The 12,650-nt window shown below is 34.8% G+C and overlaps 1 protein-coding gene and 1 long non-coding RNA gene across 5 annotated transcripts in view; one reads left to right on the forward strand and one right to left on the reverse strand.

Annotated features, from left to right (window-relative positions):
• The window catches only part of tsnare1 (T-SNARE Domain Containing 1), a 122,621-nt gene that overhangs the window by 25,014 nt on the left and 84,957 nt on the right, over positions 1-12,650 (forward strand). The window lies entirely within an intron of this gene.
• Positions 2,655-5,226, reverse strand: LOC129367530 (uncharacterized). Its single transcript, XR_008606710.1, has 4 exons — positions 5,111-5,226; positions 4,069-4,152; positions 3,406-3,493; positions 2,655-3,242 (listed from the first exon to the last, which is right to left on the reverse strand). It is a non-coding gene; the product is annotated as an uncharacterized LOC129367530 (long non-coding RNA).

Consider the following 12,650-nt stretch of genomic DNA (forward strand, 5'->3'; position numbering starts at 1 on the left):
GATCCTAAGAAGATTTCAACTAACCATTTTTAATAAAATATTAACTGTTTTATCAAAAAAAAAAAAAAAAAACATCAGAAAGGTCTTGTTAGCTGTCAGTGGGCAACAGCATTATCCAATGTCTCTGGTAAAATGTGTGTGTATATTTTGCAGAGATGGCTGGTGATTTCTCTCCCACTGTCTTAGTTGAGTAACTGAGTAGCAGATAACCACTCACCACCCTTTCACACCTGAATTCATTTCGGGTTGCTTTGAGCACCTTTCATGATTTGGAATGTGGCTTTCTATTAAGGTGGGAGCAGCATTGATAACTTGTGTGCACACCTGTTTGGCTTGACTATGACTGTGATCATGGATTAATGGTGACTGGCAATGCTGGTCTATAGTCAATCTACCCATGCTCAAACTGTGTTGCCAGCTTTTTAAATTGCCAGTGTCACAATTTACTGTGACACTTTTGGCATGGCAGCCGCAATGAACCTGCTGTCCTGTCTCTGACCAGGCAGCTGAAACAAACTAGCACCACTCCACGCAAAGATCAAAACATGTCCAGAAGTCTTGCATAGAGATTAGTGTGCTCTGAAGAGCAGAGAGTATTTCTGTTCACATGTAGGAAGGTTACTGGGACTAAAAGACAAGTTGAATTTTTCAGATTGCAGTTCAAATGCTAAATGTTTCCTGACATCGCACTGGGTTGAACTCAGAGGGATCCTAATATAATTTTAACAGCAAGATTTCCATTGGATTATTATACACACAAAGCAATGAAATACATAATTCATTGCTTGGACAGTGGACAGCTGACTGTGCAGAAAATCACATCCTCTGTTTCCTCTAGGCTGATGAAATTGCTGATCTGATGAAATATTTCATCTTTGACAGATGAAATATGAAAACTTGATAGGTATGTGTGATGATTGTGGGAAAACTTGGATCAGATGTGGTACAGTGAGACCTCTGTGTTAGGGTGATCAAGAAAATAAGAGAAATCTATACCAATAGCACAGCAGGGTCATGCTTTACTTTCCAGAACTGCTCTGCTCAAAATGACAGCGAGTTGGAATAGTTACTGTTTCAGATTTTTAACTTTTTTAAATCTTTAATTTCTCTGTTTCTGACATACTTTTTAATCATTATTCTGTTTTGCTGTGGATGGCATGTAGCTGGAAGATTTTCTGCTGATGCTTTTTGTTACTTTTGATAATCTGTTATTATGCATAATAACAGGTAACAACAACAAGGTGGTTTACAACTGGGAGAAGCTAATTAACATCACAAAAGCTGAAATAATACCGCAACTGAAGCCATAAATCCCAGATGAGTTGAAGTAATGCTGCAATCAAGTATTGTTCAAAATGCACCAGGGGCTTCTACCACTGTTGCTCAGTGAAACCAAATAAAGACATACACAGTGAATAAGTGGAATAAGTGGACATCTCAAACAAACCCGGTCAAATTAATCTGTTTGTGCAGTTCCTGCCTTTGTTTTGGTACAGCGTTGACGTTACCCTTCTTGCCTTATTAGAGCAAAAAAAAAAAAAAAAAAAAAAAACATTTAGAAAGCCCTTATAATATAAAAGTGCTACTCTTCCTAACTCTTAAAAGGGTGAGCAGACAAGCTCTTTATGGCAAAGATGTGTAAAAACATATTTTATTAGATTTTGCTCTGAAAGGTTCAGCATTTCTCAGTCCTTGAGAAAAAAATTCACATTTTCAGTGTTATTAGTTCCCCCCCGAATACTGTTTTCTATCAATTTCTTCAAATGGATCATAAGGCACTTTGAGACATAGAGAGCGGTTTGAATCAGTATGTGTTGAAGTATAAGTGCTAGTCTTACACTTAGCACACATTTTGGATACACTGAAAAAAATAAGTCATTGGATGAACATAAAAAAATTATGGAAAGGATTTCCACCTGATTACTTTGCTTTATTTCAGCACCATGTACTTGTGTTACTCCTATTTAAAGCAAATGTGTTAGGTCAACCTAATTTATTAAGATTATTCCAATGTAAAGCAAATGTGTTGGCTCCACTTGTTACAATGGTGATTCAATGGGTGATTCTAAATCAAACATGCTGGCTCAACGTAATATATTGTGGTTATTCTTATATAAATAAAATGAGTTGGCAAAACATAATTCATTAAGGTTGTTCTAATTTAAACCAAATATGTTGGCTTAACCAGAATTATGGTAAGGCAATGGATGATTGTAAATCAAATGAGTTGGCTCAACTCCATTCATTAAGGTTATTCAAATTCAAATGAAATGTGTTGGCTCAACATATGTTTTAAAGGTTCCTTTAACTCAGTTACTATAGCGTGACCCAGTGTAATGCAATACAGCCCGCCCAACTAATCTGCAATGTTTAGGACCAAATCATTGATGTAACTTCATTAAGATGAATGTAAATCTAGTTGAAACCACCTTATTTTACAGTGGTACCTTCACACTACCTGATTCAGTAGGTCCAACTCACGAAAAGCAAGTTAGCTCAACAAATATGCTTCATGCTAAAAGACAGCTCGTTAATCGTGTGGAAATCCTTTCCATTATTTCATGACGTTAATTCAAAGACATATTTTCAAGCGTTAATCAAGCATTTTAAGATAGCACTAGGTGAAAGTGTAGGAAGAACACTCAACAATTAGAAAAGGTACAACACAATTGTATTTTCAGAATTGTTATACATCGTTTTTTTACACAGCACAAAACACAGCTGAGTTGGACATTGAAATAAAAAAACAACTACAAAAAGGTTACAGTTTCATTTCCCAGCCAATTCTTTACAACATAAAACATGTCAGTATAGTTGCTCAACTTAGAGAACTGTAACAATATAAATCTTTTCTACTGCAGACTTTAAACACTCATTTTCCATATGAAACTTTGCTCAACTTAGCAGCGAGTTTCATATTGAGAACTTGTGCTTTCTTTGATAAGTTCTTTCCATCCAATTTCATTATTATTTTCTGTATTACTTCAAAGGTATGCTTGAGTTACTGAGCAAGTTGAGTGCTGAACGCACTAAACTTGAGGGTAGCTCAAGTTTAGTGCATAGATTAGTCCCAGCAGCATCACTATTGCAGAAGATACACTGCCCAAGCTGTTCATAACTTCCACCTCCTCCAGGACAATCCCAACATCCAGATGTGCATCGGCAGCCTCTGCACCCTCTGCTCAAATGACGATTCCGAGGACAGCCTCGGCTTTGGCCATTTCTGCGCATTCATCAACGTCCTAAGGGAGTTAGGGAAGGGTATTGGGGGAGAGACAATTCACATGTAATTAAATAAATAAATTAAGACTGACATTGATTGAGTCACTCATGGACCTTAGTTGTTGAAAGTATTTTAACAACTCTTAGGAGTTCTATTGTAAACACAAAGAGAATTTAACATACCATGTACTCCCTCACCAGCTTCTCTGGATCTTCATTTAGGTACACACAGACATTTGAGGATGCACTCTCGTCTGACCTCAGTGTCTTCCTAAATATGCAGATCAAAAAACAATGAGAACAATCTCAAAACTCCAGCAGTATAGGTTCACACACTTCAAAACATAGCTGCATTCAAAGGAAGTCACAACAAAAGTGATCAGTGACTTGCAGTCTGTTTGAAAGATATTTAAAATTGCTAGTATCCCTTCATCATGCCATGACTAAAATGGAGTTTAACATCTCATTTAAACATCTAACTGAAGCTGTTAGAGGTTTAAATAAAGACATGAATATATCACCAAAGAAATATGTGAAAAGTACAGAATGGTCAACACAGTCTATATCCTTCTACTTAAATGAAAATGCAAAGCATTCCATGTCTTACAAGTACATGGACAGTCTATGTGTGGGCATGGATAACGTCGCATATGCCGGTGTTTAAGTGTAAAATGTTTTAACAGGTCATATCTACGAGACAGAGAGCGACTACACTCCTTACATTTCCACATCCCCACGCAAATAAAGACAAATAAAACAGACTGGCCAAATAAATGTTTAGCTGAACTCTAGCTCTATAAGCTCTGTAACACTACATTCAGTCACTTTAGATCTGGCAAAACTTACTATTAGCCACTGAAATCTATAACTTGATAGCCGATGAGCCCCTTGACCAGTACTTACGCAGGTGGATTACAGACAGGTGATGTTCTGAAAGAGATCAGATATATTTTCAGCCATTAAAATATGCAATTCATACTGAACTGAGTTGTATCTTTTAGTACAAGTCCCTTGAATGCCTCATGAATATAACCACTGGACACATGCAAACACATATGTACAGAATAGTTGTGAATTGAACATGGTAGAAAGTAATAGTAACAAAGGTCAAAAAGAGCACAAACAATCAACACAAAAAACATCAACATTTCAAAATTAAACCAATGAACTTCAATATTGTTTCTGAGCTACAATTATTTGGGGACAACAAAGAAGAGTCCAAAAAACCCCAACATCTTTACAGCAGAGGAATATGTATTTTAAAGAAAAAAAAGAAAGCTCAAGTCTGTAATAATGGATAATCCATTGAGAGTTTTAGCCTGACAAAATATACTAGCAATCCATAACTAACAGGTATTTTAGGAACATTTAACAAAGCTCAGAAAGCAATGCTTTCTGCAGGTTTCACCGACTGAAATGTAGGACTTTTTATTACCATAATTAATTAAGAATCTCGATGATGATAGAAAGGTACCAAAGTGTGTGTGTGTATCTACATTTACCTCCATAGTAACATTACTGAAATAGAATTAAAATAGTTAAAAATAGACTGATGTTAGATCCGTGTGTTAAAAATCCACTAAACCTCCAGGGAGCTCAGGAGGAGCAAAACTGTGACATTTCCGGGGTCCATTTGTGTCTCTGGCAGCAGCTTTGTGACCCTTACACTACATATGGCTCTGCAGAGTTTTTTCGCACAGAATGTACCTAACATGGTGCGGCGATAAATGTAAACAAAAGCTATCTGCCTTAACCTAACCGACTTAATCTACAGAACATGAAATAATGTGACACAAGTATGGAACAAGTAGAAAATGGTGCAAATGGTAGAGAAATTTTAAGTTACATATTTTTATATGGATTTAGATGAAAATAGTTTGACTCTTACCTTCTTCAAATTAAGTAGATGCACGCCAGGAATCTCCCCTCTGCCCTTGAAAAAACCCAACAAGGTGCGAGCCAGTTATCTCGCGTGATTTTCCGTAATCTCTTGATGTCGCTGGATCCTCTTCAGCGGGATGAGTCTGACACAATAGCGCTTTGGAACTGACGTCACTGTGTTTTTTTTATTAGATTAACTTTGACAAATATTAATATTGAATAAATAAAAAAAACATATATATATATATATATATATATATATATATATATATATATATATATATATAATATATATATATATATATATATATATATATATATATATATATATATTTTTTATTAGATTAACTTTGACAAATATTAATATTGAATAAAATAAAAAAAAACACATATATATATATATATATATATATATATATATATATATATATATATATATATATATATATATATATATATATATATATATATATATATATATATATACATATATATGTATATATAAAAAAAACACATATATATATATATATAATATATATATATATATATATTAATATATATATTATATATATATATATATATATATATATATATATATATATTTTTTTTTTATTTATTCAATATCAATATTTGTCAAAGTTAATCTAATAAAAAAAAAAAAATATATATATATATATATATATATATATATATATATATATAATATATATGTTTTTTTTTTATTTTATTCAATATTAATATTTGTCAAAGTTAATCTAATAAAAAAAAAAATATATATATATATATATATATATATATATATATATATATATATATATATATATATATCTTGGCACAGCCAAGATACTGCGCAGGACCCTCAAGCTCCCAGGCCTCTGGTAGAGGCCTGGGAGCTTGAGGAATTAGATGTATTCAAGTTGAGATAACGTCATTCAATCACGTTAGTTCAGTTGAGAGAAAAAACCGATTGTCTCGCGTGTTCTCGCGTGATATCCCGTGATCTCACTCGTTGTCGTCAGCACAATATCAGTCTAACTATAATGAATCATGTTAGCTCAACATGATTCAATTTTATAAATGTGAAGTCGTGGAATATCTTGTTTATCCAACATGATTTTATCACGTTTTCGCTTCAAACCCAACATTATTGTGTGAAAGGTACATGATATTTTTTTGTTAATGTAATACGCCCCGACGTTCTTTTTTTTTTGGGCGGAAGATCTAGCTGACGTAATTGAATCACGTTATCTCACCTTGAATACATTTTATTCCATTTGCGAGAAAAAACCGATTGTCTCGCGTATTCTCGCGTGATATCCCGTGATTTCCCGTAATCTTGCGTGAACTTGCGTGATATCGCGTGATCTCACTCGTGGTCTTCAGCATAGGATCGGTCTGACTATAATGAATCATGTTCGCTCAACATGATTCAATTTTATAAACGTTGAAGTTGTGGAATATCTTGTTTATGCAACATGATTGTATCATGGTTTTGGCTCAAACATGCAATTATTTAGTTAACAGTACATGATATTCTTTTGTTAATGTGATCACCCCTGAGGTTCCTTTTTTACAGTGTACCTTCATTGTGTCTCTCTTGTTTGATTCTGCACAGTCAGCATTCTGTGTGAGCACAAATTGATGTGGCACCGAGCTACATTTGTGTAAATCAGAAACTTCTTTTCAGAGATTAATGTTAGATTTTTGTGTAAGTGTGTGTTTAAAAACAAATCCACAACATAGATGAGGTTCAATGATGTTACTGAGATAAAATCTGCTTCAAAGAGCTATAGGCGTCCAGATAATAGTCACCTACTGACAAATGTCCCTGTAAAAGAACAGCTTCTTCCTTAAATGTTTATATATCGTAAGAGAATATTCATACCTACTTTGAGCTACTAAAAATGATTTAAAACTGAGGTATGTAATTTTAAAAAAACACACACATATCTATGTTTTTTTACATAATTTCTGTAATTCATTCTTTTACTGCATAGCATGAGAAAGATAATCTGTGGAAAAAAAATCAAGCTCCTCTGCCTTCTCCCAGTCCATCAAGTACTAACCTTAGAAATACTCAACTGTGTGAGAAACAACCAGTCAGAGCCAGGAGGAAGGTTTGAGTTCTGTAAATATGCATGAGCTGCTCAAAGTCTCCTCCTTTCTCTATACGACACAACAACTCCTAGTCACCGGAGCCTGCCACAACTTATCAGGCTAGTTAGTATGATCGCCAATGACGCTGGATTAGCAGTTTTCTTTAAACTGAAAGTTGTTTCTCTGTCATTAGTACATTAAGCAGAAAGTACGGAAGCTTCATTGACAACACTAACACACTCCTACTGGCTCTGATTGGTTGTTATTGACTGGGAGTGGTGCATTTCTTCAGACAGATAGAGGCTATAGTGTTTATTGTAATATAAAGAGCCTCGATCATAATCTGGATGTTTAAAAGACTTCTGGACAGAATCATTGTTGTGTTTTTCATTTAGTAAGACGGAATAAAACAGGAAACTAACAAGGTCTTGTTCTGTTTCTATGTTTTAGACTCTTTATTTTAGGGAAAAAAAGCAACTAGTGACTGATGTTTCTGTAGATCTGACATAGCTCTGTTAGGTTTTTGTCTGGTGTTATGAGAATACCTAGTTAAATTAGCATTTCTGAAGGGCTCACCACTGTCAAGTGACAGCAATATAGCATCTATAGTTTAGAAAGGAAAACAAGACAAAGAAGAAATGATTAGCTTGTAAAGACTAAAAGGAACATTACAATGCTAAAGTCTATGCCCTATTTTTAATTCACTATCAGCACTATATTAAAGGGCTATTTCACTTTTTAAGAACTCATTAATTTGAAGACCAATCCCTTCTTGGTACAAATCTACAACATTTGAACTCATCAACTATGAAATGAAATAAACAGATTTATAAAAATACTTTTTTTGTAGTTTAGGAATTTAAAACTATTAACTGCACTCTTTGAACTTCCTGATAGTACAAACTTTTCGTAGCCCACTCTTGAAATTACAAAACCTTAGACTAGTTTTTCAGCATAAATTAAGAACAAAATGTTTCTAATTTTTGGCAAATTTCCAGATGTAAAATTTGAGAGTTCATATAACCTCAAGTGAAGTTGTCTTGGTAGCTGTATATATCTGAGTATCATCAGCATAACAATAGAAAATTTCAACATGCTGTCTCATAATTGGACCAAGAGGAAGCATACATATAATAATAACAATTGACCTAATAAGTGTTACTGTGAAGTGCCATAATCTCTGTTACTCTGTAAAGTCCATCCATATCAGAGCTCAGGATGCTAGATGCCACTGGAAGGTACACCATGGCAGACTTTAGTTATGGAAAAAATGGGGTGATTTATCACAATAATGCCTTCTTTTTGTGTGACAAGGCAATTTCACTGTCCAAAGGTGTTTTTGTTTTCCTGCTTTCCTCTTGAGACTGAAGGTTGTTTTTAAAGTAAGGCAGTGCAAACAGAAGGATCTGAGATCAGAACAGGAACATGTTGGAGAGATTTATTAACCCCAAAAAGATCCCTGCTTCAGTTAGGCAGCGTCAGCGAGGGAGGTGACATTAAACAGAGGCGACAAAGCAGAGCCCATTTCTACACATACAGACAGTGGTTTTAGTGTTCATCATTCTTTTCTTCTCTGACTGTAGAAGGTCGAGCTTTAACGCACACTGCCTTTCGAGTTTCTTTCCCTCCTTCAATCCTTTCATACAAATTTGCCATGTACCTGTTTGTCTAGATCAGTAAGATCAAAATCAGATGGTAGATAACTAGAATTTCTTCACAGCTTTTGCAAAACCTCAGTTTACTTTGATCATCAACTATAAGCATACTTAAACTTCATGCTGTAGTGGTTTGAACAGAACAGGGTTTCGTCTGACCTGCTTTACTGCAGCAGTACGATATTGGGGTAGTTCCTGTGTGTAGGGTTATTTGGAATAATATACATTGCTTTTGCTAATTGCCTCAACATACAGGTGATGAAGGATTTTAAAGAGTTGCGGTAACTATTTGTTGCAAGGTAACACATTTAGAAAACCCCTGTTCAAGAATCACAAATTAAAGGTTCAAACATTACATTGCCCAGGTCCCTCTTGAAAATGAGATCCAGATCTCAACGGGATTTACCTGGTTAAATAAATGAAATAAGAGTTATGGGAAAGTTGTACGTTTACTTTGTACTTTGTTTCAAGAGAGAAAATCAGGTTCCTATGATTCAGACCAAATTTATTTAATTTACAAAAAAGAGAAAAAAAACTTTGATTTTTGTGAAATAATTTTGTTTTTGTGTGTAAAGCAAATTAATGTAAGCATCCAAAATGAAGTGGGCTAATATAATTGACATCAACTGGAAATACTTTTGTGTATGAACCTGGACATGTTTGATGTCAGAGGAATGGAAATTAAATAGAGAAGCATGACTGTGAGGAGAAACTCAATTTACTTTTATTTAAATTACTGTAGGTTCTTCTGCCATTCTGTCATTTATTATGTTCAGAGCATACATTAAAACCCATAAAATTCCAGTTTCCACTGACTCTGATGGCTTTTACCATAAGATCTCACATACGTTTCTTTATTTTAACCCATAAATATTCCAAACAATCAGACCTGTTTTCTCTTTTTGATTTTTCTGGCGTTTGCCTTTGAATATTGTTGATAGATGTTTTCTCAACCAATATAAAAAAAAAAAAAAAAAAAAAAAAAAAAAAACCAGACAATGTTACTAAGTTTTCAACCAAATTCTTGCAAGAATTGAAAAGGCACAGAGGATCAACTCCGACAAGCCGATCTCCTTGCGTTCTGCCATTCTGCTGTAGAACTTGTCTTTTTATTAGCAGGGAAAGGGTGTGAATAGAATGTGGGAGAGGGGGGCTATCCTGATAACAACGAAGGGGGGAACAGAAACTAAGTTCTGCACACAGACAGTTTTAGAACTAAGGAGTGTCACAGGAAGATCTCCTAAAGAAGATTTAGACATCACCTCCAAAAACATGCTTGAAGTTAAGAAAACATTAGTTATAACATTTAAATGAAAAACAATTAGTAATATAAAACTAGTAATGTAAGAAAGATAACACATCATAATAATTCTAATAATTGTGGTACATGCAACACTAACAAGAATTGGACTGTAACAGAATAGAACATAAGACATGTATCTAAGCTACCTTGTTTTAATTGCATTATTTTTTTTTAATTAGGTTATGTTAATGTATCCTTACTAGAATAACTTTGCGTTAATATTGTGCTGCTGTAATATGAGTGCGTGACTTGATTCATCTTTAGTATTTGCTAATTGCTGCCAGTGAGTTTGAAGGAGTTGATTGGACTCAGAGGAGCAGCTACGAATTGAAGGCGGGGCTTGGTCCACCCAGGCGTTTTCCACAGCTGAACGGTTGCCATGGAGATTAAAGGATTTATCAAACATGTGTGAAAGAATCTAGGAAATACTCTAGACATGGCTTTGATGAGGGAATAACATTATGACATGATGCAAAGAACTGTCCAGAGGAAAATTTAATTAAATAACTGTTTTAAATCACACTCCACTCTTCAGGTTACCAGATCAGAAGCATTTTTCTAATTTGTCTTATTTTTGCATAGTGCATTGGGTTACCCATATTACCCATATAGTTAATTGGCACTGTCAAAAGAAACACAATTTAATTAAATAGATTTTTTTATTTGGTATTTGTCTGTCATTAAAAATGCTAATCTTCCATTTATCAGAACATTGATGAGCTTGTTGCTGGTTTCTCTTAGCTAGATTTTAGATTACTTAATGTAGAAATGAATCTCCTCATCCCTATCAGAATTCTTGAACTTGCCTAAGGCTACACATTAACATTAGGGTCAAAAGGGAACTGTTGCTCTATGTCATGCAGTGTGGAATAATTCCACCAGACGTTTCTGGGTTGGTAAATGAATCATATCTAACACATTTATACATCCATTGACCTGAGTAAGTTAGTTGTACTGTGTAAGAGAGATAATTAGTTGTGGAGCTTTAATCTGAGATAGGACTCAGGATGTTTCAGATGACAAAATGAGCAGATTGGCTAAAATGAGTCAGCCTCATTACAGTCAGTCTTTTCTTACAGAGACAGCACTGCTCTTTTAATGGTGATCATATCCCATGGACTCGATTTCCAGACCCATGACAGTAATGTGCTTACACAGAAAAAAGGCCTGCGGTCATTCTCATGTTTCACTGCTTTGAAGTTCTTTGAGGTCATGGACAAATTTGTTGTGTAAAGAAAACCGCATTAGTAAACTGCAGACATATATGGCTGTGTGCATGTGTGTGTATTTATATGCAATATTGCTACAAAGTTGCTTTGGGACAAGAGTCAGTGTTGCAGCATGGCCATCACAAAGCCCAAATCTCAGGCCTTAACAGAATTTCTGTGCATATCCAAGGTGTGTCTGAGTGAAGTGGTCTACAGTCACAGATCAGCTGAGAAGACATCAGGTTTTAATAAATGCATTTATTTAATAACAACACATGTTATTTTGTGGTTTTTGAAAAATGTTTGTTCTGTATGCATGCCTTCTCTGAATGCTTTTGTTTAATTTCCAAATAAAATACTTTTTTCCCAAGCTGTCAAAGCAACTCCAAACTCTTCCAAACTCTAAAGTGTTTATTTTATACCTAAATGTTACAAGAGAAAAAGAAAATGCATCTTTAAAACCGAGTCACTCTCCGTCACACACTCTGATGCAAGCACAACCTATAACTATCCTTCATCAGAGCTGACAGTGAAGCCCTCACTGCAGCATCCATGCCGGTGCCTCTCATTTCCCCACCCAGTGAAGCCGCAGTGTAATTACATTGAAATTGCTTGTTAAAACTCACACATCATCCTTGAGATCTGCGGGGGTTCTGTCTGTACATTCCATCTACTAAAACATTTCTTCAAACATCCGACCAAATCTTGATCCGAGCTGTATCTGTTTCCTGTCCCTCTGGGATTGGTGTGTGTGTCTACAATTTGTCTCTGGTCCAACACATTACATCCAAATCGTCTAATTACCTCCTCAAGATGCCACCATGCCTTCAAGGGCCCATGAATGACCCATTGACTTATATAAGATGTGGTGAACAGGGTCTATAGAGGGCAAGTATGAGAAATACATAGAATTACACTCTTTTTATTTTATTATGATATTTACAGAAAGGTTCAAAAGCATATGATGACCTACTTGTCAGTTATTTAAAACAAAGTATTAACAACTTCCTGAATTGCTGCTAACGTAACAAATTACAACTGTTAAAATAGTATCTATAACTTCATTTTTATTTATTTATGTTTGTTAATATGTTGAGTTTAGCAAAAATAATAGATTTCAGTCATTGAACTTTCTGATGGTGTAGAAAAGCTGCAGTCTACACCTTAGCAGACACACCTCTTTAGGTGTGTGACTCAGTTCTTTTGGAACCTGTGTCAGTTCTACCAGTCCTATCTGGAGGAATCAGATCCAGATAGGACTGTATGTATGGAGAGGTTGATAGA

This window comes from Poeciliopsis prolifica, unplaced genomic scaffold (genome assembly GCF_027474105.1).
Source record: "Poeciliopsis prolifica strain line A6 unplaced genomic scaffold, Auburn_PproV2 SCAFFOLD017, whole genome shotgun sequence".
NCBI classification, from domain to species: Eukaryota; Metazoa; Chordata; class Actinopteri; order Cyprinodontiformes; family Poeciliidae; genus Poeciliopsis; species Poeciliopsis prolifica.